General features: G+C 37.6%; 1 long non-coding RNA gene across 1 annotated transcript in view; it reads left to right on the top strand.

Moving 5' to 3' along the window:
* The window catches only part of LOC112623526, a 150,437-nt gene that overhangs the window by 24,729 nt on the left and 98,571 nt on the right, over window positions 1-27,137 (top strand). The window contains exon 2 of the long non-coding RNA XR_003119157.1: window positions 6,674-6,699. This is a non-coding gene — a long non-coding RNA (uncharacterized LOC112623526). The remainder of the gene's footprint in view (window positions 1-6,673; window positions 6,700-27,137) is intronic.

Raw genomic sequence — 27,137 nt, forward strand, 5'->3', positions numbered from 1 at the left:
GGTCTACCATATTGATGATATTTGAAACTGTAAATTGGATTTGCTGTCTGAGGTATGGGGTAAATACAGATAAAAGGAAATTAACATTGGCAGCAGGTGAAGAAGATACCAGCCGTTTCGGAAAGGTGAAAGAACTTCAGTGCAATAGCCTTACCCCTCCAAAGTCAAGGGCAGAAAGCATTTTAAGAAGCAGTGATCACTAGAGTCAGATGCTATGTAGAGTTCAAGGATGATGAAAACTGATCAAGGGGCCATTAGTTTGAATGATTAAGAGGGCAATAATTTAATAATGCTATTTTAGCTTTCAGTGGTAGGGACAAAAGCTTTAAAAGGGAGAAGTAAAAGGGCCACATCCATGTGGGCTACTGTTATGTTTATTCTATTATTTAATTGTCCTGATATTATTTCCTAGTAATCCAACCTAAATACTGATCAAAAATTGACTTAGGTACATATGTAGTTATTAACCCTGAAATGATTTAAAATGAATTTTAAAAATGCCTTTTCTAACTAAGGCTAATTTTTCTCTCCTGGAAGCTGAAAAGACTGCACTATTAGGACCATTTTGAGCAGAGAATTTATTATACAAGGTACAATCTCACTGGGTATGCTGACCAAGTAACCTTGTTTAGAAGAAAATATACATTTTTGGTTTAGTTTAAAAGAGGTGAGTAGGAGAAGAGAAAACAGCAAATTACAAATAAGAGGCAATGCCTACTTTGGGTTTTTAAATTTTTTTCCTGCTCCCAAGTCTATAAAACTCAATGAGCCACAATGAGCATAATATAATAAGGTGTTCATAGTTTCCCTTTACAGACTTTCAGGCAGACCAGCCATATAAGTTCTGTAGCTGCACACTGATGCCCTAACACAAGGGAGGCTGCATTTCTATAGGTGCTACCACTGATCACACCACCTGAAAATGCTGAGTGAATTGCTTTAAAGAACGTGGCTGTCAGACCTCCACAGTGTCAAGTGTGTATTCATTTAGTTAGAACTAGGAACCAACAACAGAGAAATGACAATGACTAAAATCAAGAGTCTCTGATGACCAGGGAAATTGTTACAAACGTCCAGGGTGTACTGACTCTAAATCAGGATGCCTAAGTTCAAGTCCCCATGGTGTTGTTTGTGTGATTATGAACAAGTTATTTAACCTCTTGATGTGTTTTCACGTTATAGAAGAATAATGACATAATGACATCTGGACCACCAACTGTCCTGCAGAGTCACAGAGAGACGACCAGTGTAAACCCTCAAGCAACTACATGTGAAAGTAATTAGTGTTATTAGCATTTCTGTTTTGATTCCCCCAATGCTTTATTTTATATTGGGCATTAGAAATATTTTCTGGACAGATCTGCCAAGGTAGAAAATGTTAGTAATTGAGAACTATTTTGAAATTATCCTTTTATTTCATACCTAAAAACCAAAACCCCCAAATCCAACAAATAAACAGCATTACCAACCTATAAACAAACTGAACTACTGAGGGAAGTAATTTTCTCAACGTTGTCCAAGTAGTCAGTGGAAATCCCTAGAAAAAACACTTTCTTGGACTTCCAGATTTTTATGTCTTCATGCAGCATGACAAACACAAATACTCAATAATTACGTGTTTTAATGAGAAAATAAAAATAAGAGGCATCTTTTTCTACTTAGTTGCATCTTTCTGTGAAATAAACCCAGCTTCTAACATTTTCTTCAGGGTAGTTGTGCCTCTCCAGCTCTCTCTATCCAGCTGTAGCAGGAAAAGCTATATTATACCCTTACTCTGCCCCTTGGAATAGGGCCACAGTGGAATGGTGCAGAAATGGGCACCTGCCCCTAGGAAATGCTCTGGGAATTTTCTCTCTGGATTCTGAGGGTATAAATTGTGAAACTTGGCAGCTGTCAGTGACCTTGTTTCCTGTATAAATTTCTAGAGTCCTAGAGAGGTGGTCTGGAGGGAAGAGAAGAAAGGAGAGAAGAGAAGAAGAGGGGTGGGGGGAGAAGAGGGAAGAGGAGAAAGCTCTTGTATAGAGTGGAAAAGACCCACTATGAAGCCCAAGTCTTTTCAATCTTAGTTTCAGGCCAGACTATTTATTTCAGCAGGCTGGTGTTTTTCTCTGGATCCTTTGACAGGCACACTGGTGAGCATATGGACTTTGTGGTCAGCGGAACTGAGCTTGGATCCTAGAGTCATTTACTGGCTGTGTGACCTTAGGAAAGCTATTTAAATTCTAGAGTCTCAGTTCCTTAATCTGTATAAAAGGATAAAAAGTCTTCATCTTGTAAAGTTTTTCTAAAGCTTAAATAAGATATTATGTGCAAAATGCTTAATTCAAGCCTTGTGTGAATTAGACACCTAGTAAAATACAGCCATTAGAATGGTAGGTTTTTGGAATTAGGGAATGCTAGGGCAGAAAGGATTATTGGAAACCATCTGGCTTGTTGATTCTCATAAGACCCTTCAGAGTCTTAAGCGCTCTCTAAAGACAGATAACATCAGAAGAAAACAGGACCTCTGCCCCTCAACTCTCACTTCACACAGAAAGCCTCTATTTTTGTGTCATATTTAGGAATTTCTAGTTTAAAAAGTAATATAAGGGAAGACTTTTGCAAAAGGAAAGTTTGAAAAAAAGATAGTGCAACTTACTGACTTTATAAACAAGGAAACTGAGACACAGGAAGTCAAGTGATTTGCTTCTTTGTCCATCTTGTCAGGGAATTCTGGGGGTACACACACTCTTCATTAATATCAGCAAGCCCAATGCTGGGTATCTTCAGCCATTGGCTCTCCTTCCATGGTAGCTTCCCCAGATTCAATGCTACAGTCAAGAGTGACTCCAGTCTGCTTTGCCCATTCTAGGCACCAGGTTCTGATTGAAATTACAGAGGGAGGCTGTGATCAGATTAATTATCTAAAACTATTTTTGAAGACAGTGAACAGACAATTTAAAAAAATGAGATGACTAAGCCCATGCTGTGGAATAAAAATTCTATACTGTTCTCTCAAGTTATTTAGGCAAAATTAAAAACAAGAAACTCTGAAGAATATAAAGTAGGCTTTGAGATGGGCTTCCGACTCTTACTGGAAATTGGTAAAGTCTTTAGTCATGTATCATTAAGGGAATTGTCTCTGTTATGGTCCAGTCTAGATGTCTCTTCATCATTCATGTTCTGCTGATACCATTCATATCCTGCCCCAGACTGGGATGATATTTTCACTTTCTTCAATCAAGCTTTATTCATGATTACTGTGAAATTTTTAGTCTCTGCATCTGCAATTGCTCAAAGATGATACTGTAAGTCAACTGATTTCTAAGAAAGCTTCAATTCTGAAAAATGCCTGTTGCCAGTTAGCAACTCATAATGGTTAAAATGACATTAATGGACAATGTTTATTGAGCACTGCAGTGCTTCAGCCAGGTCACAGATTGACAGGAAGAGACCCTCCGCAACCCCATCCAGCACACACACACACACACACACACACACACACACACATACTGCAAGGTTAGATTAGGTTCCTGATCTAATTAGCCAAGGATGCAAACCTAATCACAAGGGAGGTGGCTACACAGGAGACGAGCAGATGCTGCGAATCTCAGCATAACTTCCTGGGCTGCCCCCAAAATCTAATGGGAGCCCACAGCTTCCAGAGACTCTGTCCATACAAGGTGCACAAAGGGTCTTTCTTGACATGGCATTGCCCTTTAATATTCAGGGTGTCCATCATTTTCTAGATGGAGTTGTCTAATAACCTATTTGCCTCTTGAACCCAATTCAGTGTCTGCAACATCTCATCATCAGGGCCTGGATGTCCCAGAATCAAATCTCTGCTTTCAGATTTTTGGGGTCCTGGGAAAGACTCAATTTTCCATTCACCAAGTGCCCTGGCTCTCATGTATCATCTCATTGAATCCCTGGGAAGAGCTACTACAGGTTCACAATAATTATCCAAAACCCTCAGGGTCATATAAATTTTTCAATTCAGAACTTTGAGATTTCAGTCAAACTGCATAGTGCATGTACCATATATTTAATTTGTACCACCTCCAGTGAGGTCTGAGGCAGCACCCCATAAATAATCACTTTATAAGAGGATTAAATAAAGGCTATGAATTGACTTACCTTATTTCAGTCAGGATCTGCTACCAGATGCTTTTGTGTCAGATGCATGCCAAATGTGCCAAATGCTTTTGTGCCAAAAGTCTTTTGGCTCTAAGAACATTTTGGACATTGCAATGCAGATTACGTTTGTTGACCTATGTTATTATCTTCATCTTGCAATGGAGGAAGCGGAGGCTTAGAGACAGACTTTAAGAACTTTGCCCAAGGCAACAGCCAGTAAGTGGTGGGATTAACATTCAGAGTTAGGCCTGCCTAAATTCCAAGCTCACATCTTTAATCACTCACTATAACCTAGCTGTGGCTCCCTTTCAGTTTGAGAGAGGTTTAAATGTTCTGTCTCCCTCTAAGAGGAACTTCACTAGGGGGAGAATAGTGAGACAGCTTGGGTGGGAAAGGAAGGGGACATCCAAATCCCAGTAATCAAGATAAATCAATTTTAACATAATATACTTACAATTAAAATTAATGCAAAAAATCCTCAGTTTAAAAAATATCAAAAATTTAAATCAATATGGGATCAGCGTTACTGACTTTCAATTTTTCCTCAAATGCCCACATGGCTCTCTGAGAGCTGTGTGAGTACTGCTGTATCTAGTCTCTGCTTTCCCTGCAATAAGAAAAGGTATGATACCACATTCCTTTTGGCAAGAAGGGTGGCTCCAGAGTGGGTCCCAAGGGAAGTGGTTCTTCAGTGTACAGAATTCATGAACACTACCATGCTTCCTGATTACCAGGGTTAAACATCCTTTCTGGCTACAGAAACCCAACGTTATTGTTGAACCATTTCATTCCATCCTCAATTATACCAAGAGAAGAAAGGTTATGTTTTGTAGACACTTCAACAGAGTTAAGGGATTGGAATGGAAAGGTTTAAGTTGCTGTACTATCAAGTTCACAATTGTTTTCGTGAGGCCTAGTGAGAAACAGAATCCACTCCAATGAAGAGAGTTTAATGAAGGAATTACTTACGGGGTGAGGAAACAGAAAGGACATTAGGACACTCAGAATGGAGGAATAGTAGGTTGCTGAGACTACCCACTAGCCCAAAGGGGAGCAGGGGAAAATGGTGGTCCTAGAATGCGAGAACTGATTGGTGCAAAGGAGCTGTGAAGCAGAAGCTATAGTTGTGGAGCAGCACTGCCCCAAAGCAGGGAGAGAGAGGGGAAAAATTCCCCAGCCTCTTGCTCCCCTACTTTATCCAATCTCATGCCAGAGCCTCCCATGGGCTGGACCCATAGGAAATAGCCAGAGTTGGGCCTGGCTGGTGCTGTGAACACTGGTCAATGTGGAGCACAGAGAAAGGCATCTGAGGGTGGAGAAAGGATCTGGGGCAGGGAGAAACTGAAGGGAAACCACAAGAGTCTTGAATTTCACAAGCTCAGACACTATCAAGTACACAGTCTATTTCATGACACAGTGAAAGCAGAAGGAATACAAAGACAGTTATTTTAGCTAATGATTTCACTATCACTTAAAATGAAATTATTGTACGCAAAAATCACTATTGGGTATTATTAGGTTGGTGCAAAATTGATTGCCATTAAATGGCAAAACTGCAATCAATTTTGCACCAACCTAAAATTCTCATTGTGCAGAAAAGAGACTGATTTTATTCTCCTTTTTAATAAATAGAAATCTTTATATAGAAAAGAAGATGGTTTATGTTAATGTGAGTCCCTGGCAATATGATGCAGATTTCCTTATTCTCCCATTCAAAACAATAAGAGAAACACTAGGAGATAAGGCATTGAAGATTTTAAACCGTAAATAATCCTTCAGAATCAGCATTCAAAGACAACGAAAGGACTCAACGGGGATTTAAGTAAAGTGGCTATTTTTATACATCATTTTAAGAGCATGGTTAAAAAGTGATGGCCATTGATTTGGTATGACTCATGGCCACTGACGTGGATATATTCTCTAAATATATGAGACGTCTATCCTGAGGTAATTATAGATTTCTTTTCCATATGAATGACTACATTGGGATGTTATTTAGACTTCTGATAAGTAAGGAGGATAAGGAGAATGAGAGCAAGATGCTCTACCTGTCCCTGAGGACCACCAAGGAAAAAGATTCTACTTAGACCGTAGAACTCTTAGTGCTAGTGTCTTTTCACATGTTTATGAGTTCGTGTCAGAATTTAAGACCAAATTGCTTGATTCTGTCTTCTAGCACCAAATTCCTTTAGGTGATGCTTGGCTCAGTTCTCCTTGGGTCATCCGGATCTTAACAATGTCTAAAATACTAATTTTTCACGTTCCCCTTTGGTATAGTTGGGTAAAGGACTTGAAGCCAATATAAGTCACTGTTAGAAAACACTATTAGAATTTTTCTCCTACAAATTATATCAGATAAAGAATATACAAATTTTTAGAAGTTATTTTTCAGGCTACCTGTCCTATTGGTTGAATCTAGTTTATGCTGATAGCACTCTTTCCTCCTCAGTGTGGATGTTTAACCACACTTTCAATACTCAGTTCGTTTTTCTGTCTCAGCTTTTCCCTTCCCACTTGAACAAAATTAAATATCTACCTTTTAACTTTTGTCTTTCAGAGACCCACAAAGGAAGAGATACTGAGGTAAATTTTCAGAATAGATTTGGGAAAATGTTTATTAGTAATTAATTTATATAGAGTCAATGTTTATTGTGTATTCTGTATATAACATTGTGTTTTATACTGGGAATTTAAAGATAAGTAAGACTTACTCCCTTATTTTCAGAAATATCAAATCTAATAAGGAAAACAAATAGGTAAAGATGATTTCATTTAATATGCTAAAGAAAATAATGGAAGTATAAATATTTTTTTCTGGATACAGGCATTCTGAGCCCACTCATAAACTGCTGGCAAAATAAATTCAAATACTTATTCTTTCATTCTCAGAATGTTGCCCAAAGCCTTTATTTGTAAAGCTACATGTTTTTTGACTTGCTTTATCAGTTGTATAGAGCAGGATAGCAGTGCATCTTTATATTATGAACATTCATGCTGACAATAAAATGGTGTGTCACTTTTGTTGCATAGAGATAAATGTGATTGCAGTGTGCACTTGAAAGATGAAACTTTATAAATATGACAGTTTTGGAATTGAACTTAGAGGTCATGTAGATAAATGCATATGTTTGAAAGTCTGAGAGTCCTGGATTTGACTTTTGGTTCTGCCATTTACTAGTTGTGTGAAAGGTTACATGAAACCATTTGAAAATAAAAATATTATTCTTTAAAGCAGGGATGAAATACTCATCTAAGAGCATGGTGGTGATAATTTAATCATATAACATGCATTTGGAAAATATAATGCCCATAATAATCATTCGATAAATGGTAGTTATTGTTGTTACTTAATGACTCCAAAAATTACTTGTATTATATAATCCTTGCTTATAAAATGTTCTGTTAAGGAATCAAGGATCAACATTGCTCAACAAATTAGCTCATAAAAGTATAATTTCAATGTACATAAGTATACAATTATAGAATAATTTTTTTAATGATAAAATTGACCCTCACTCACTTTCGAGATAATAATACTGAGATTTAGAGGGCTTTAGTAACTTGCTCAAGTCACTGAGGTGTTTAGAGAATACACAGCTATTAACCCCAAGCAGTATCTTGCACTTCAGAGTTTACTTGTCCTCTCCACTCACTTCATCCCCACTCTCCCTGTAGTTTCCCTCTGCATTACAAATACTCCTTTTCTCATGAGCATTTCTGATTCATGCTCCTTTGACAGGGAAGCTAAGCTGTTCTATCATTGATGAGGTGCGAATGAGTTGCTGTTACTAATACAAACAGAGGCACCCTCTGAGTATTATGCATTTATCAGATCAAGCATCAAAATATGAAACTACAAAAACAACTAATGAAAACAAAATGAATATTGTTAGCTAAATTAATGCTATCATCTTCCTCAAGTGCGTCTTCAAAAAGAAATGGTCCAAAGGCAAAAATAGAACAAGCTGAGAACACTTAGTTCCACAGTATAGAGGGTTTGAAACACAGACTTAATTTCCAACGTGTTAAATTGCTCAAGTGTCAGTGGTGGTAAGTATCAGCATAAGAAGACCCACCCCCAAATTCAGTATTCTCCTTCCCAGCAAATCTAATAGAATTATAACATAACCCAGCAATAGCCACATCAACCAAACGAATCTGCAGTTTGAAGCCTGACCCAGAGATCCCCTCTCTGCTTCCTGCTGTAGGCGTTTTAAAGCCATTGCCACTGTTCCTTTCTATTGCCAAAATACTTGTTTCAGTGGCCTCTACAAATGATTCCGATGGAGCAGGGATACCAAATCAAGGAACCATGTTACTAGGCATGTTTATTTGTTGAAACTATGTAATGCTCTTGAGGTTAGTGAAATTAGCATCTGTATCTGTTAAACTCATTTTCACTCCTTTTCAAGTGCGTGCCATTCTTTTAGTGGTTTAGCCCTTTGTGATCAATGCTTATAAAAGAAATGCTTTAGAGGCTGTATGTGCTGGGAGCATGGTGGTTGGTCAAGCTTCCTTGGTCATCTGAAGAGCTGGCTTGATTTGAGGACAGCAGTGATTTGAGTAGTGTTGGTTCAAGGTAGTTTTGTCATTTAAAATAATATGTGGGAAAGGGGCTGCTTATGTTTCCATTATGTTTTCTCCATGTCTCAATGAGGATAAGATTCTGCTTGAGGAACTCTAGGTAAGAACATGTAGGATGATTCCACTTTGAGGAAAGGTACTTTGTTACTAATGTTGGTAAGACAGCTTCTGCTATAAATGCTCTTCGCAATCCACATGTAGAGAATTCTGGACAACAGTATCAGCCTGGATGCCAGAAAATGCACAGTGAGCATGACATGCCCATCGGCTGAGGCATTCTGACTGCAGCTGAGGACGCAATGGTATTTTACTTGAGATTCAGGAATGCAGAGGATAGTTTCTATGGGAGAAAGCGAAGCTTTGTTTAAGTAACTGATCTAAAGACATTACAATGTTAGCTGCTTTCACTCCTTCAAATCCCAAATATTGCTTAATATTTGATTTACTTTGCACTGATGATTTGGAATTAAATAAGATATAGTCCCTGGCATCCAGAGGGTCACAGTCAAATAGGAAAGATATGGATGGATATTACCAAAAATTATGAGATATTCTTTAAGTTTGGAAAACTTAAAGGAAAGGGCAGATTGATTCTCTAGTGCTGGCTGCAATGGGCGATTCCTCAGAGAAGGCAGGAGAATGATTGGCACCTGAACTAATCCTTGGGGAACATATAGAAATTCTCCGGACAAGATGCAAAAGCATTAGAAACAGAGAAAATAATGTAGCAAGGAATGGGTACGAATGGAAGCTGTAATAAAAATGGTCATTTTGAGGGTTTTTAAAAAGGTGTCACAGTATCCATTTAGCTTCCTTGCATTCATTTTATTTTACATGGAAGAAAATAAATTAGTAGCACATGAAAAAATACGAAAAACAAACAAAACATATGTTCTGTTAGCCTTGAGGACCTAAATATATATCATCATAAAACCTTTACATATAGGCCATTCTCAAACTGTGGCTATTTTTATGAAGCTGTTGAAATATTGCAGGCACCCCATTGACCATTACCATTCGGTGATGATTGGAGGTTAAAATTTATAAAGAGATTTTTATATTCTGAGAAAATGATAGATGCTTATGCTGTTCCACAACTGCACCACCTTTTCAAATACCATTCCATTACTATTGCTTCTTAGATGACTTGATGATGGATCACACTGGATATAATATTTCATGCTGAATCTCCCTAATATGCTCCTCAATCTGACATTTGAATTGCCTCAGGAGAATTTTCTAGTCAAAAGCCTGCATAACTTCATGTCACAGAAATTAAAGGTGTAGCTATTTACACAAATAATATTTTTAACATGCAGGAAATAATTCTCTTTTAAGTCAGTAGAGTACGGGAAAATAATAAATTCTTAGAAATCTGTTAAAATATAGATGCCCAGACTTAGAAAGTTTTACCAATAAGTTACTTATAAATTCAAAGACATAAAGTGTAGGCGCTACACAAATAAGGGCCATATTGAGAATGTTTCCTATTCAGAAATTCTTAGCATGAAGCCTAGAAATGGGGTCACTAAACTACTCACATATCTTGGCATCGAATGTCCTGGTCACTGCAGAGCAACCTTAAACTACTAACAGCACTGGTAATGTTGAGGTGTTAGTGAAAGCATTCGTATATAGCATGAGTGTAATGGAAGCCAATATTAAGTATGATATATCATTAATTGATAAAGATGCCTTTTGTGATATTTTTCAAACTATTTGCCGATAATATTGAAAGAACTATGTGTTGTCTAGCAATTTGACACTTAATGAACATTTTAAAATTTTCTTACTATGTGTTAGGTGTGGCATTAGCATTCTGCAATGCAAAAGATGAAAGCAACCAGTCTTTGTCCTGGTAGGAGGCAAAGTGTGCACGGTTGCTATGGCTGGAAGCTGTGTTTCTTTCTTCACAACCAAGCTTATCCTATCAAAACAAATGAGCCAGGCAAAAACCTTTGCTTGAGGGAAAAACCTCACAGAATCTAAACACTTTAACTGTGATTCTGATCCATTTATTTCTCCTCTCCTTCCTTACACTCTGTCATGTCTGGAACCCAGCAATGATTAGAGTCACAGGACAGAGAAGAACTACTGGGGGCAGAGTATGTAGATAGATCACGTAGAACCTTCTAGGCCATGGTAGGATTTTTGAATATTACTTTGAATGACATGGAAAATCATTAAAGAGATTGAGGCAAAGAGCATGGTATATCTAAGTGTCTAAAAGGATTATTTTGAGTGCTGTAGAGTAAGAAGAGATCATAAGGTATAAGGAGTAAAGCAAGGATCTAAATGAGAGGTTATAGGAATAATCCAGGCAACGGGTAACAGAGACACAGACTAGCCTGCCAGCAATAGATGTAAAAAGTTTTCAGATTATGGATATATTTTGAAGACAAAGCCAGTAGGATTTTCTTAAAAATTGAATTCAGGATGTAAGATAAATGATTCAAAGATAAAACCACAGATTTGGGTTTTATAATTTGCAAGAATGGAGTTACTACTAACTGAGATGGAGATGACTTCAGGCAGAGCAGGTTTGGTGGTGGATATTGGCCATTTTATTGGCCATGTTAATTTGAGATGTCTGATATACATGTAGAGATGTGACATGAACAACTGCATATAGGTCTGTGTTTCAAGAAAGAGGACTAGCTGGCCAAATAACTACCAGCTGACAATATGTAGTTAGTAGTTAAAGCAACAGGACTGAAAGAGATCACCAAAGAACTAAAAATTACAGCATTCCAGTATTCAGAAATTGTGGATATAGGATCCCAACAGATAAAATTCATAGGCAGAATTGAAGTCTATGTGCATAACTATGTCAACTAGTGTCAAGTCAAAGAAATAAAAGACAAGGTCAGCACAGTGGCTCATTCCTGTAATGCCAGGACTGTGAGAGGCTGAGGGAGGAGGAGAATTCCTTGAGCTCAGGAGTTTGAGACCAGCCTGGGCAACATAGTGTGACCTCATCTCTACCAAAAATTAAGAAATTAGCTAGGCATGGTGGTATGGTGTACACGTCTAATCCCAGCTACTTGAGGGGCTGAGGAGGGAGGATTAAAAAATAATAGTATGATAGCATATCCTGTGTCAGGAGACGTGGAATATATCTTTAAAGGCAACTGTTTTTCTTAAGAATTGACCATATAGGAACTTTTGGACTTTGATAGTTGTATTAGTTTATTCTCACACTGCTATAAAGAAATACCTGAGACTGGGTAATGTGTAAAGAAAAGAGGTTTAATTGGTTCATGGTTCTATGGGCTGTGCAGGAAGCATAGCACCTTCTGCTCTGGGGAGGCCTCAGGAAACAAACACTCATAGTGGAAAGCAAAGGGGAAGCAGGTACATCTTATGCGGCAAGAGAGAGAGAGACAGAGAGAGCGAGAGAGAGTGCTATACACTTTTAAATGACCAGATTTCAGGAGAACTTACTCACTATTGTGAGGACAATACTGTGGGGGAAATCTGCCCCCATGATCCAATCACCTTCCACCAGGTCCCACCTCCAACACTGAGGATTACAATTCGACACAAGATTTGGACAGAGACACACACCCAGAGTATATCATTCAACCTCTGGCCCCTCCCAAATCTCATGTCTTTCTCAGATTTCAAAATACAATCACACCTTCTCAACAGTTTCCTACAGTCTTAGCTCATTTCATTATTAACTCCAAAGTCAAAACCCTATTCTGAGACAAGGCAAGTCCCTTCTGCCTATGAGCCTATAAAATCAAAAACAAGTTAGAAGTTAGTTACTTCCAAGACACAATGAGGGTACAAGCATTTGGTAAATACCCCCATTCCAAAAGGGAAAAATCAGCCAAAATAAAGGGGTTACAGGCCCTATGCAAGTCTGAAACCCGAGGAAGGCAGTTGTTAAATTTTAAAGCTCCAAAATAATCTCCTTTGATTCCATGTCTCACATCCAGGGCACACTGGTGAAAGGGGTGGGCTCGCAGAGCCTTGAGCATCTCTGCCTCTGTGGCTTTGCAGGATTCAGCCCTGAAGCTGCTCTTAGGGCTGTTGAGTGCCTGTGGCTTTTTCAGGCACAGTGAAAGCTGTCAGCGAGTCTACCATTCTGAGGTCTGAAGGATGTCCCTTTGTACTCAGCTCCTCCAGGCAGTGCCCCAGTGGGGATTCTGAGTGGGGCCTCCAACCCCACATTTCTCCTCTGCACTGCCCCAGTAGAGGCTCTTTCTGAGGTCTCTGCTCCTGCAGCAGACTAGACATCCAAACTTTTCCATACATCCTCTGAAATCTAGGCAGAGGTTCCCAAGTCTCAACTCTTGAATTCTATGCACCCACAGGCTTAACACCACATGGAAGCTTCCAAGGCTTATGGCTTGCACCCTCTAAAGCAGCAGCCTGAGTATGTGGGCCCCTTTGAGCCATGGCTGGAGCTGGAGCAGCCAGGATGCAGGGAGCAGTGTTCCAAGGGTACACATGACAGTGGAGGCCTGGGTCTGGCCCACAGAACCATTCTATCCTCCTAGGCCTCCCAGCCGGTGATGGGAAGGGCTTCTGCAAAGGACTCTGAAATGCCTTTGAGGCCTTTTCCCCTTGCCTTGAATATTAGCACTTGGCTCCTTTTTTCTCATGCAAATTTCTGCAGCCTGATTAAATTCCACCCTGAAAATTGACTTTTTTTTTTTCCTCCTACCACATGGCTAGACTGCAAATTTTGCAAACATTTATGCTCTGCTTCCCTTTTAAATATGTTTCAGGTTTTTTTTTTTTTTTTTTTTTTTTTTTGCTCACACATATGAGTGTATGCTGTTAGATGCAGCCAGGCTATACTTGAACGTTTTGCTTCTTGGAAATTTTTCCAACAAGATACCCCAAATCATCACCCTTAAGTTCAAAGTTCCACAGATCCCTAGAGCAGGGGCACAATGCAGCCAGGCACTTTGCTAAAGCATAACAAGAGTAACTTTACTCCAGTTCCCAATAAGTTCCTCATTTCCATCTGAGACCTCCTCAGCCTGGACTTCATTTTCCACATCACTATTACCATTCAATAAGACTCTAGGAAGTTCCAAACTTTCCGTCAGCTTCCTCTCTTCTTCTGAGCCCTCCAAATTCTTCCAACATCTTCCAGTTACCCAAATCCAAAGCTGCTTTCACATTTTCAGGTATCTTTATAGCAATGCCCCACTCCTTGGTACTGATTTTCTGTATTAGTCTGTATTCACACTGCTATAAAGAAATACCTGAGACTTGGCAATGTATAAACAAAAGAGGTTTAAGTGGCTCAGAGTTCTGCAGGTTGTACAGGAAGTAGAGTGGATTCTGCTTCTGAAGAGGCCTCAGAAAACTTATAATCATTGTAGAAAGTGAAGGGAAGCTCAGGAAATATAATCATGGCAGAAGGTGAAGGGGAACAGGCATGTCTTACTTGGCTGGAGCAGGAGCAAGGGAGAGAGAAAGGGGAGGTGCTACACAGTCTTAAATGACTGGATCCCTGGAGAACTCATTCACTATTGTGAGAATAGTACCAAGGGGAAAAATCCATCCCCATGATACAATCAACTCCCACTAGACCCCACCTCCAACGTTGGAGATTACAATTTGACACGAATTTTGGGTGGGGACACAGGTCCAAACCATACCAGTAGTCTTATTCTGAGAGTACCTGAAAATCTCCTGAGACCCATTATCAATCTCAAGACTGCAAAAAATCAAAGTCCTGTATTCATTCATGAAAATCAGTCATCAAATACTGTTTTATAAGAAGTAATCATTTAATTTGATCAAGCTTGAAGAGTTCTCGGGGAGGAATCTTAGGCAGAATGTCACCATTGCATCTCTTCATCTGAAGAAAAAGATTGATTTAAGAATATAGTACAGACACTACAGCTGCCATAAAATGGAGTAGTCCAAATTTGCCAGGTTTCTTTCTACCTTCAGTGGTAGGAAGCAGTCCATTTAGTTAACTTTCTTATAGAGCCTTGTCTCCAAATATGCCACAACTACCTGTATCTAGATTGAACTTAGCTTTGGTAAAAGAAAAAAGACCTAATTCCGATGTGCTTGTTCTTCTACTCAATCTAATCACAAAACAGCTGGGACTCAACGTTGAAATATAGTAGTTTAAAACTTCCATTGACTTAGAGAGAATGTTGGTCCACATAGTTTATAGAAATGATAATGATAAAAATCCCCCCCCCAAAATTAAAGCCAACCTGGATTATTTCAAAGTTTATTCCTTTCCTGTTTCACTGCGCCCCAACTCCAAAGCAGTGATAAGAATTTGAGATAATCTGAGGTCTTAACTTATGCCTGACTTGTTCATCACATAATAAATTTTAGGTATTAAATATATTGCTATTGTTTTGGGGGCATTATCAGTTTTTACCCTTTCTAAATAGTCACAGATGCTTATGGATGTGGATACCATGTGACGAGTTCATCTCATTTCTCATAGTTTCAAGGAAGACTGGATTTAATCTTCTCCAGGGACATACCCAGAGAAATTCCTATAACCTCAGTGACTAACCTGATTTCTCTTGAAAATAAAATCCCTGATGATACGAAAAGCTCCCTCATTATTGATCTCTCATAAAAGCTCCAGTTGCATCCACCCCACCCCCACTGTACTTCTGATGAAGTGGTTGAGATGGTGCAATAAAGATCAAAGGCATTAGGCCACATTTCTAAGAGAGCCATTTGTTTTTGGCACTTTGTAGGATTTGCTTGTTTTTACTTACTGGAAATTTTATATCACTAAATTTATGTGGTCATGTTATTTTTAAGAACATATATATATAAAGAATTACATAACTTTTAAAATATACTTCTGCTTTTGTACCACCTAAAATCATCTTTCATAATGGAAAATAGACCTAGAAAGTGTCAGTTCAGCCATGTCCTCAGTGCATTGATCTCCTTTACAGGTTAGCTGTGGATTATCAGGTTAGTTCAGTGAACTGATTTCCTTTGTAGGTTAGCGCTGCTAGGGCTGTATCTCAAACATTAATGTCTTAGCTGTAAAGTGAGGATGATTAAATTCTAAAGTCATATCCATCAATATGGTCAGATTAAATTCTAAAGTCATATCTATCAATAAAATCTTCAGGTTTCTGTATAGTTCAGTCTTGACTCAACACAAAGTTCAGCAGGCCTGGTAGGCACTTGCACCTGTCTGAATACCATCACATGCCTTCTCTTTAGCCTTCCCTTTTCTAGACTGGATGTCCCAGTTCATACTTCCGTTTGTGTCTTTCATGTACAATAATGCAGCATTTCCAGTGACACATTTCTGGCTGTGCTTCAAAGGGAAGGTGATGCTGGAACTGGCAGCATGACCAGCACTGTGTAAAAACCAGACAGACAGCAACACAGCATCCATGAATAGATGGCAGAGTTAGCAAGAAAAAATAGCTTGGAGGATGGAAAAACCCCAAAGGTGTGAAACCTCTGGCTTTTTTCCATTTTATTTAGCTTTGCTTATTATTATTTTTCTTTTCTTTCCTACCCTTTTGCCTTTATGATCCAAGATGTAGTAGGAATCTTTAGTAGTGATGGATCATAATTTTTGAGTCCATAAGCAGACATTATCTCATTTAATAAAAAATTGGAAAGGTGGACCTTAGCCATTTAGAACAACTTCTTATTAGCAAATCAAAACTCTCAGCAAGAGTCTTAGAGCAGGGCCTATAAAATGAGAAGGGCCATGTATGAGAGAGTTAGCTCAGACCTCGAGTCAACCTCATCTCCACTTCTGACTTAGGCCAGGCTACAGGTAAGCCGGATAAACAGGAACATCTAGTTCCTGTTTTATATCATAAACTACTTGGATAGGAAGTTGTCTTGTTACAACATGCCCCATGTTTCCATCATCCTGTCTTAATAATGATTACACTCAACAAAAAAGACTGTAACACTCACAAGTTTTCAGCATAATAGAGAAAATGGGGTGTCACCATGGTAATGAATCTGATGCATAGCTGGCCAAGTGTTAACACTGCCTGGGGGGATGTATTTTCCTATGGACTAGGCATATTGCATTCTTTTCCCTATTTCTAATCAAGGGGATGTCTGTGATCATTAGATCTAAGTAGATAAACATATTGTCCTCAGACACAGGGTTTCATGTCCTTCCTGGACTCATTTCTGCCCTTGTGTAAATTCATACACAATGGTCTCCTTGGTTACTGCAACTTGCTGTATGTAAGGTTTTTCAGTGACTGCAAATCATTGGGATTTTTCAACATTTAGGTAATTACAGATTCTTCTGTAAAGGGGATGTGTTCACTGTATTTTTTTTTGTATTCAACTTTAAGATGTACATGTGTATTTTATTACATGCATAGATTTTATAGTGGTTAGGTCAGAGTATGTAGGGTATCCATCACCTGAGTAAAACACATTGTACCCATTAACAACTTATCCTCATCCTCCCGCCAACCCCTTACCCTTCTGAGTCTCCAATGTCTATCATTCCACTCTCTACATCCATGTGAACAAATTTTTTACCTCCTATTTATGAGTGAGAACATGCAATGTTTGTCTTGCTGTTCCTGGCTTGTTTCATTTAAGATAATGACCTCCCGTTCCATCCATGTTGCTGCAAATGACATGATTTCATTCAGTTATGGCTGAATGCTATTCCATTGTGTATATATACCACATTCTGTTTATCTATTCATCCACTGATGAACACTTAGGTTGATTCTGTATCTTTGCTATTGTGAATAGCGCTGCAATACACATGCAATTGCAGGTGTCTTTTTGATATATTGATTTCTTTTCCTTTGGTTAGATACCCAGTAGTGGAATTGCTAGATCAAATGGTAGTTCTATTTTTAGTTATTTGAGAAATCTCCATACCTTTTTCCATAGAGGCTGTACTAATTTACATTATCACCAATGGTGTAAAAGAGTTCAGAAGTATTTTCTTTAAATCCTGGCCATCTAGCTACTGTGTAGGCCTAATTGATGTTTTCTCTTGATCCAAAATATATCCATCTTTATATTGCTTTGCTATTAAGTTAAAAAGGAGGAATATAATCTCACACTTGTTTCTGGATAATTTATTCATTCATTTTTTAACAAGGAATGCATATTTTGTAAAAATCTCTTCTATAATCCAGGTACTGTTCTATGCATTGGGGATGCAGTGGTGAGCAGAAATAACCATTCCTTACTTGTGAGGCTTAACATTTTAGTTAGGGACTCATGCTATGAACTTACTGTTCTGAATATTGCAGTTATGTTAGTCTTCAGTGATTTGTAAACACAATAATCTGTGAGAATATTAATGGACACTGATTATTCAGAAAATAATTGGTTGTCATGCCGAATGCCATTATTTATAATAAACTCCTAGTGTATGTGTGCATGCATCTGAGCATGTTTAAAAAGAACTGAACTGTGTGGCATGTGTTGTCAAGTACATTCACAGGAGTATGAATTTAGGTGAGGATTTTTTACTGTTCTTAATTGCTAATGAATTCATCTCAGAAGTACAAATGATGCAGTGCATATGTTTATATATATGAGAACCATTAAGAGTTACATGAGTAACTTAATTAGTTGAGAAAAACAGTGGCTTGTAAATAATGAGTAAAGTGAAAATTAGCCAGCAAGGGTGCTAAAATAGAAATTTTGTCTAAACATGTTTAGCTTCAACTTCATTGTAAGAAACTAAGAAATCAGTTTGCACAGTTTTCCTTCATAACTTCATTGCAATAACGATTGGTCACGTGTGTCTTTTGCCATTCCAAGGGGAAATCATTTTGCAGATGATAAAGTTATATTTAGACCTATGTAAATTTCTTCAAATTATAGAGAAAAGGAAATTACTACCAGTCCAATTTAAAAAAAAATGCCTTGACTGTTTTTATTTCTTGGGGAATGTTAAGTGGACTGTGAAACTGTAAATATCCACTGGCTGAACTTGGTAATTTAGCAAAACCGCCCATATAGATTTGTGTTAAAAACACCTTTCTTAAACTAAAAAACTGACTGGAATCACATTTATTCATGAATGTTATCACTAACCACTAATTCCTGCATTAGCTTGTCTTGTGTGCAGTGTGAAAAGTACAACCTTAAAGGAAAAAAGGAAATTTCTGGCTCTTATATGCATATGAGGCAGTTGTTTAAAGGAGAAACATGTAAGCATCAGTGAGTTTTTTAAAATAAAATGGTCAAGTTTGAGAATGTTTTCTTATGTCTCAATTGAAGATATAAAGCCTGCTTTGAATAAGCAGAGGCAAGGTCATGCAATCCTATGGGCTATAACCATTTAAATGTGGACTAGAATAGAATATTTGTCTGAAATGAGTTATATAACAGAATATGTGATTGAAATTTCGATCCTTCTAAAATCTGTGCTTTTGGAGAAAGGTGATTGTCAGAGTGAGTGCAGTAACTCTCTACCTGTGATTCTAAGTTTCAAGGCAAATAGGTTGAGAAGATTCAGTGATATTACAGGAGAAAGATCTGGTAGCTGTGATAATTATCCTGGCTGTGCCTTTTGAAGATGAGGACAGGAATGGCAGCAGCCATCAAATGAAAGGCTGGCAAAATTAAAATTGATGACCACGTTACACTGAAGCTCATACATTATATTCAGTAAAAGGAACCATGCCATACAAATAAGAAAGCCACAATTTCTGCTCATTCCTAATTATATCTTTTTTCCATCTGTTTCAATTCCAGCACCTTAACTCATTCTAGTAGAGAAAGAAATAAATTTCTTTAGGATTTAGGAGACAATTTTAGTGCTTTTTAATGTAAAAAATGTAATATAAATATGAAATAAATTCTACCATTTTTGTCTGAAGGGTCACAAGGCCACTGGAAATATAAGAGGTTGTGAAGGTTAGTGCTATATACAGAGAAAATATGGTTCTTTATCCAAGATATTGATGTGAGATTTCAGACTTTGATATGCCAAACACTGTCTCTAGGCACTGATAGGTCTGGAACCCATAAGAAAGTAACCCTTTACTCAAGGTTGGAAACACGAAGTCAAATGGTTTCCCCTCAGGAAGGAACCGCATTTTTTTCCAAGTCCAAAGCAATAAATAGATGGATAGACAAGATGCTTTCAAGTTGTAATCACCAGGACTACACAGTGGAGAGTACTTACTGGGGAAGTGAGGGCCACTTTAGTTTGAGGTCAATAAAAAGTAAGTCTGTGATGAACTAGTAGTAGGGAAAATGAGAAACTCAATACATTGTCATTGGTTGATGCTGTAACAGAATGTTTTGCTCCAGAGACCTGCCTGTGGAAGATCATGGTGTTGTGTATGCTGTTTACTATGATTTTCTACAGGACAGGTGCTCTGCTCTTAACCTCCATTCAACAAACATTAACTCCACAAACATATACACTTATTTTATACATTTTGATGATGGTTTTCTATTTCTATTCCTCATTTCTCTTTTCCTTCTGGGATTTTTAAACTATCAAACCTGGCCTCTTTAGCTTCCCTTTCCAATGAAGCCTATATTAGTTGTATGTATTACTGCAGAATAACCTCATGGTTTTTGCTTAGAATACTTCTTGCAACCTCATATGTCAAGACTTCCCTGACTGGTTCAGTTAAGACATGGCCACCTTACCTTTAGACTGCCATAACTCTTTGCCAACTCCTCTGTTATGGCACTTAACACAATTGGTTGAAATTCTCTGTTTACATTCTTGTTTCTCTAACTAGACTATAAACTCTTTGAGAGTAGGGATCTTCTCACCAATGCCTGGTTCAGTGGTATGTAGTGCTTTCTAAATAAATATTAACTATATACTGGCTAAACTTTTAATATTCACTGAATAAAATAATGAATGAATGTAAGAAAGGGTTGATTGTATGACAGCACTAGGCCTATGCTGATTAACCTAATTAGCTGAACTCTCTTAGAGCTAGGATATTCATAAGGAATTGATAGCACATTTTTCAAGCATGTAATCTGCTTAGAAAAGCTGAGGAATAAAAGCAACAAATCAATACTTGAGAAGAGTCCGAAGGCTAATATTTTCTGATGCTTAAATGCATAAAAACCTATCAGAAGAAAAATTAGAAAATTACAGAATGGAAGTGACCTTAGAAAACATTTAGCACCCACAATGCAATCCGTCCCCCCTCCCCCCTCCCCATGATAGGCCCCGGTGTATGATGTTCCCCTTCCCAAGTCCAAGTGATCTCATTGTTCAGTTCCCACCTATGAGTGAGAACATGCGGTGTTTGGTTTTCTGTTCTTGCAATAGTTTGCTGAGAATGATGGTTTCCAGCTGCATCCATGTCCCTACAAAGGACACAACTCATCCTTTTTTATGGCTGCATAGTATTCCATGGTATATATGTGCCACATTTTCTTAATCCAGTCTGTCACTGATGGACATTTGGGTTGATTCCAAGTCTTTGCTATTGTGAATAGTGCCACAATAAACATACGTGTGCATGTGTCTTTAGAGCAGCATAATTTATAATCCTTTGGGTATATACCCAGTAATGAGATGGCTGGGTCATATGGTACTTCTAGTTCTAGATCCTTGAGGAATCGCCATACTGTTTTCCATAATGGTTGAACTAGTTTACAATCCCACCAACAGTGTAGAAGTGTTCCTATTTCTCCATATCCTCTCCAGCACCTGTTGTTTCCTGACTTTTTAATGATTGCCATTCTAACTGGCGTGAGATGGTATCTCATTGTGGTTTTGATTTGCATTTCTCTGATGGCCAGTGATGATGAGCATTTTTTCATGTGTCTGTTGGCTGTATGAATGTCTTCTTTTGAGAAATGTCTGTTCATATCCTTTGCCCACTTTTTGATGGGGTTGTTTTTTTCTTGTAAATTTGTTTGAGTTCTTTGTAGGTTCTGGATATTAGCCCTTTGTCAGATGAGTAGATTGCAAAAATTTTCTCCCATTCTGTAGGTTGCCTGTTCACTCTGATGGTAGTTTCTTTTGCTGTGCAGAAGCTCTTTAGTTTAATTGCATCCCATTTGTCAATTATGGCTTTTGTTGCTGTTGCTTTTGGTGTTTTAGACATGAAGTCCTTGCCCATGCCTATGTCCTGAATGGTATTACCTAGGTTTTCTTCTAGGGTTTTTATGGTATTAGGTCTAATATTTAAGTCTCTAATCCATCTTGAATTAATTTTCATATAAGGAGTAAGGAAAGGATCTAGTTTCAGCTTTCTACTTATGGCTAGCCAATTTTCCCAGCACCATTTATTAAATAGGGAATCCTTTCCCCATTTCTTGTTTTTCTCAGGTTTGTCAAACATCAGATGGCTGTAGATGTGTGGTATTATTTCTGAGGGCTCTGTTCTGTTCCATTGGTCTATATCTCTGTTTTGGTACCAGTACCATGCTGGGTGCTGACGAGTTGATGGGTGCAGCACGCCAACATGGCACAAGTATACATATGTAACAAACCTGCACATTATGTACATGTACCCTAGAACTTAAAGTATAATAATAATAAAAATTAAAAACAAAAACAAAAACAGAAAACAAATAAAAAAAAAAACATTTAGACAAACTTCCAGAAAGAATATAAATTAATGATCCCACAGCCTCACGCGTGGTTATTGGCAGAGGACCAAAATTCAAGTCTCTATACTCCCAATCCTGCCCAGTTTTCTTTATTCTTACTGCTGTGACAACTCCATTTCAAATGCTTACACATCCAGCATGAAATGCAGATAATGTGTTTCTCTTGTTTTTTGCTCTCACTGAGTAATTTTCAGCAGCTCCTCCGATTGCTTTTTTTTTTTGCCCTGCTGTGCCCTGCTGTGTTCACCCTTACAGAGGACATCTGGTCATGTAGCAAAGAGAGTTATTCAGTACTTTTTTTCCAGTATCCCCTCAGTCAATCAGTCAACAAGTTATTTATTGAGCACTTGCTGATGTGAGCAACACAGGGCTAATATGATAGAGTTGGCTGCTTTTAAACTCAATGCATCAATTAAATAGCACTTTGCATGATTTTGACTTGGCATACCTCAAAGGACAATATTTTTCAAGGCCACTGTGATCTCTGTAATGAGAAGTTCACCCAGTAATTTCACATGGAATTATGCATTTTGGCTTCATCCCCAGTGTAAGCTTAAAGGCTGTCAGATACAAAGCATCCAAGACCAAATTCTGTCCTCAGATGTTCAAAGACCGTGTTCATCTGGTCTTTACATATTATGACTGAGACTGAACACCCAGAAAGCAGTAGAATGAGAAGGACATTTCTTTTTTCAACATGAAGTTTTGAATGTTTTCGTAAATTTTGGATTGGGGACCAGGATACAGTGTGAGTAAGAATGACCACTGGGAGTTTGTGACAATGTTTGCTGATACTTTGTCATCCAAATACTGTACTCTCTGCGACTCATGCTTCAGTGGACATATAAAGAGATTAATTAAACCTTTTGGCAAGAGGGGTTTCTGGTAACTCAACTCATTAAGTCACACTGCTCAGTGCACTGGGCCTGAGTAGGTGGTTGGCTTGGGGAGGAGTGGGGATGTAGGTCCGTGACCACATCACAAGCCGCAGGTGACTTTGGAATCTGAATAATTCTTGGGGTCACCCTGGTGTTTGGCTCAAGATGGGAAAGCCAAATTTTCACATAGGTGTTCTCTTCCAGTTCAGTGAACAACATTTGAGAATGAACTCGACCCAGGATAGTGTTGCCAGATAAAATACAAGACACTCTGTGAAATCTGAATTTCAGGTAAACATCAAGTAATTTCTTAGTCTAAGTATGTCTAAAATATTGCATCAGACATATGTATGTTAAAAATTATGTTAAAATTTATGTTTACTTGTAATTCAGATTTACCTGGGTATCCTGCATTTTTTATTTGCTAAATCTGGCAACCTTAAATCAGAACTTTCTGTCTATCAATTACATTATAAGCAAGAAGCAGCTTAAGGTGTTACTGTGAGACTTTCTGTAGATTCCATCTTGCAAAACTCTGTAAATTGGTCATAACTCATCTGGCAGTACAAGTTTAACAAGGGCAGCTCTTGGTTAACACTTGGATGGGACACTGCCTGGAAAAAGCTTCAAGGGCGCTACTGCACACTGGTTAAGAATGTGAGTTTGGAGTCAAGTGACATGAGTTTGAAACCTGACTTCGCACTGCTCGTTATGTAACTTAGGACCAATTACTTAACCTTCCTGTACCTCAGCTGCTTCATCTGTGAAATGGCATAATGGTATCTAACCTAAAGTTGTAAGGATTAATGGACAAGTACACATAAAGTGCTTGGCAATATCACAAAAACTATGCAAATATTAATTATTTTTTGCTTATGAGATCCAGATAAACTTCTGGATATATTTTTACTTATTGTAAAAGTTAAATTTAGACTGCTTATTTGTAACATTAAACTCAAGTCACCAATTTCAAATTAATTCATTGCATAAAAGGGATTAACTTAATCATATGTTCCCAAGTATCTGCTTAATCAAACCATGCTATACCTATTTTAATTGCATGACTCTGTGCACAGAACCACTGGAGTCTCCATGTTATTCGGGTTTGTCAATTTCTCTATAATATCACACCAGGGGAATGAGAATGTTCCATGAAAAAGATCCAGGGAAAATTAAAAACTTTAAAAATTATTTTTAACATAAATAAAGCAATGTTAAAGTAAATGTCTCCATGAAGTCCAGGTACAGTTTACATTCAATAAGTCTGTTCTGAAAAGAGCAATCTCTTGAATTCACAAAGAAAAGATGTGATGACTCTATCAATATGAGATGAGAAAGTAGAAAATATGAGATAATGAGCTCAAGAGCTTTTAATGAGGAAAATAGACTAAAAATTTGCTGAGCAAGAAAACTCTAGAGATTTTAGATAATGTCTCAATATAATCATGCCATTAAATGGTGAAGTATAAACATAATTTAGAATTCCATCTTTGGAATATGAAAGAAGACTCATTCTACCCTATCTTTTAGTTTTTAATCAGCAGATATAGTAAATTTTCTCAACTTCAATTGGAACATAAATGAAGATATAATACCATTTACATATAAATGAAATTATATCCAGTTATAGAGTAATTGCTACTTGAAATTGGAGAAAACAATAACATACTTCAAAAGGTCTGGAAAAGAGAATTTTGAAGAAGACCTACCCAGAATTGAAAACCTATTGACCAATGCCAACTGCGTCTATGGGCCTGATGTCCAGTGCCTACAGGGTTCATGCTGCTTTTCCGGACTTGGCCCCTTACGAGTCTGTGGGTGCACTATTCCCAGGGAAACTTCAGTTCTTACACACATCTTTTCAGCAATGGCATTTGCAGAGGGCCTCTCAGAGCCATGAGAGGGTCATATTCAAGCCCTAACACCCAGGGGAGAATCCCTAGTGATGATTCTTCTGAGATGGGGCTAGGTTTCCTGGTGCTACTGTAAGAGCTTCCAGGGAAATATATAGAGAACCTGGGGTAGTCCTTCAACTCTTACAGAGTAGCCTTCAAATGCTAGCCTCATTGTTGATAAGCAAAGAGGCAGAGTTGCTAGGATTGAGAAACTAACCATTCTAAAGGGGATACAATTGAGATCAATACATATAATGTACGTAGCATCACACAGAAGGACTCACTGAGCGATTGCCTGTTCACATGGCCAAGCAAAATTCTTGCCTCTCACTCAGGTCTCAGGGCCTTCGTCCTGTATACCACAGAGGGATTGTGCAGGCCTTTGTTTTCCATTGGAATGAATTTGAATTCTTTACCTAAGTGGTACCTGATATGCTTCAACCCAGTTCTTGAAAACAAAACAAACAAAACAAACGTGTATGTAAAGTTTCTTTGGACCTTTGAGTAAGAAATTTGGCCGACTTTTACGTGCCAAGAGAGAAAAAGATGAACACTTAATGAATTCCATGACGTTTTGTGAGTTGTGTTATTTGGAATAAATTGAAAAAAGTTTTAAGTAAGCTGTTATAACTTATAACTGGATAAATGTAGCAATCTAATATTCTGTTATATCAAGGTTCATAGAAAGTGAAGATGGTTCCCTATCTGCTGATACTCTCTGGAAAACTCAAACTACTTTATTATTAATTTTTCCAAGGCAACTAAACATATACTTGCTCGTGATCCTGTACTTAAGCCTAGTCTTTGGTAAGCAGGTATACGAAGATGACTAAAGTAAGTGGCAAATATGGCAGGCGAGAAAGCTAGAACAAGAGCAGTGTGGACTAGCAGAGAATCCAGGAAGAATTAACTCTTACATGGATGTCTATAGTGAAAAACCGTAGGAGATGGCCACCTGAACCCAATGCATCTCTTATAATTAATTTCAAATAAGAATGTTAGAAAACTTATTTTTTCTGTTCTCTGGAACAATGCTATATTGAACAAAGTGAGCCAACAAATCTGTTAATAATTATAAAATATCTGAAACACTTTGTATTTGCAATAAAACATATAAAAATGCTTTGTATTATTTTAACCAGTAAGAAGGAAAGAATTTAAGTAGATTTTTATTTACCCTGATATTTAAACCTACTCACACAGCTAATTTAGACTTTGAATTTTGACTTGAAACTCAGTCTTCATTTATTCTTTTTTGACCTCTATGTAAATTCCTCTTTGGCCCACATTGCTCGTGGTTTATGAGACAGAGTTTCAGACAGATGACCGGAGTTGGCAGATCTGCTTAATGTGGTCCTGTAAGGTGGGGACTTGGGGTCAGGTATGTTAAGAGACTGTGGAGTAAAAAGTAATTAGGAGGAATTGCTTAGCAACTGGGAATAGAGGTGACTGAAACCTCATCTGACAGATTTTAGAGGGAACTTACAGCAATTTCAGTCAAAATGCCAAACGGAAATTTTTGGTTTGTTTGGTCTTAAAGTGATCCTGGATCAAATTAAAAAAAAAAAAAAAAAAAAAAAAAAAAAAAAAAAAAAAAAAAAAAAAGATAGTGAAAACAGCCAATATATTTTTTTAAATGCTAGGATTTCCACTGTCATATATTAAAACATATAATAAAATTTTAATGAAGACTGTGATATTGACCTAAGAATAGACAGAACAATGGAACAGACTAGAAAGCCTAGAGCCTGGTGTTTATAAAATGTTACTGTATGATAAATATGAGTTGCTAAACAATGACAAAATGACACATCATTAATACATGGTACTGGGGTAATTAATTACCACTCAGAGAATAATTAATTCTAAAACCTCATGTCATATATCAAAACACAATCCAAATAAAAAATTGACCCAAAGAGAGTAAAAATATAAGCAAATGAAAAAAATAGCTGGATATTTTTGGGATAAAGTATACATCCCATCCACCCCTTCCAAAAAACATAGATGATTTCTCCCCAAAGTTTCATAAAACAATGGCTGTCGTACATAAAATAAAAAGATCTCTGTAACACATAGATTTTGCAAATTTATGAGAAAATGAATATAATTTTCCTTAAAGGCAGAAACCAATAAGCTA

This window comes from Theropithecus gelada, chromosome 4, assembly GCF_003255815.1.
Source record: "Theropithecus gelada isolate Dixy chromosome 4, Tgel_1.0, whole genome shotgun sequence".
In the NCBI taxonomy this organism is placed as follows: domain Eukaryota; kingdom Metazoa; phylum Chordata; class Mammalia; order Primates; family Cercopithecidae; genus Theropithecus; species Theropithecus gelada.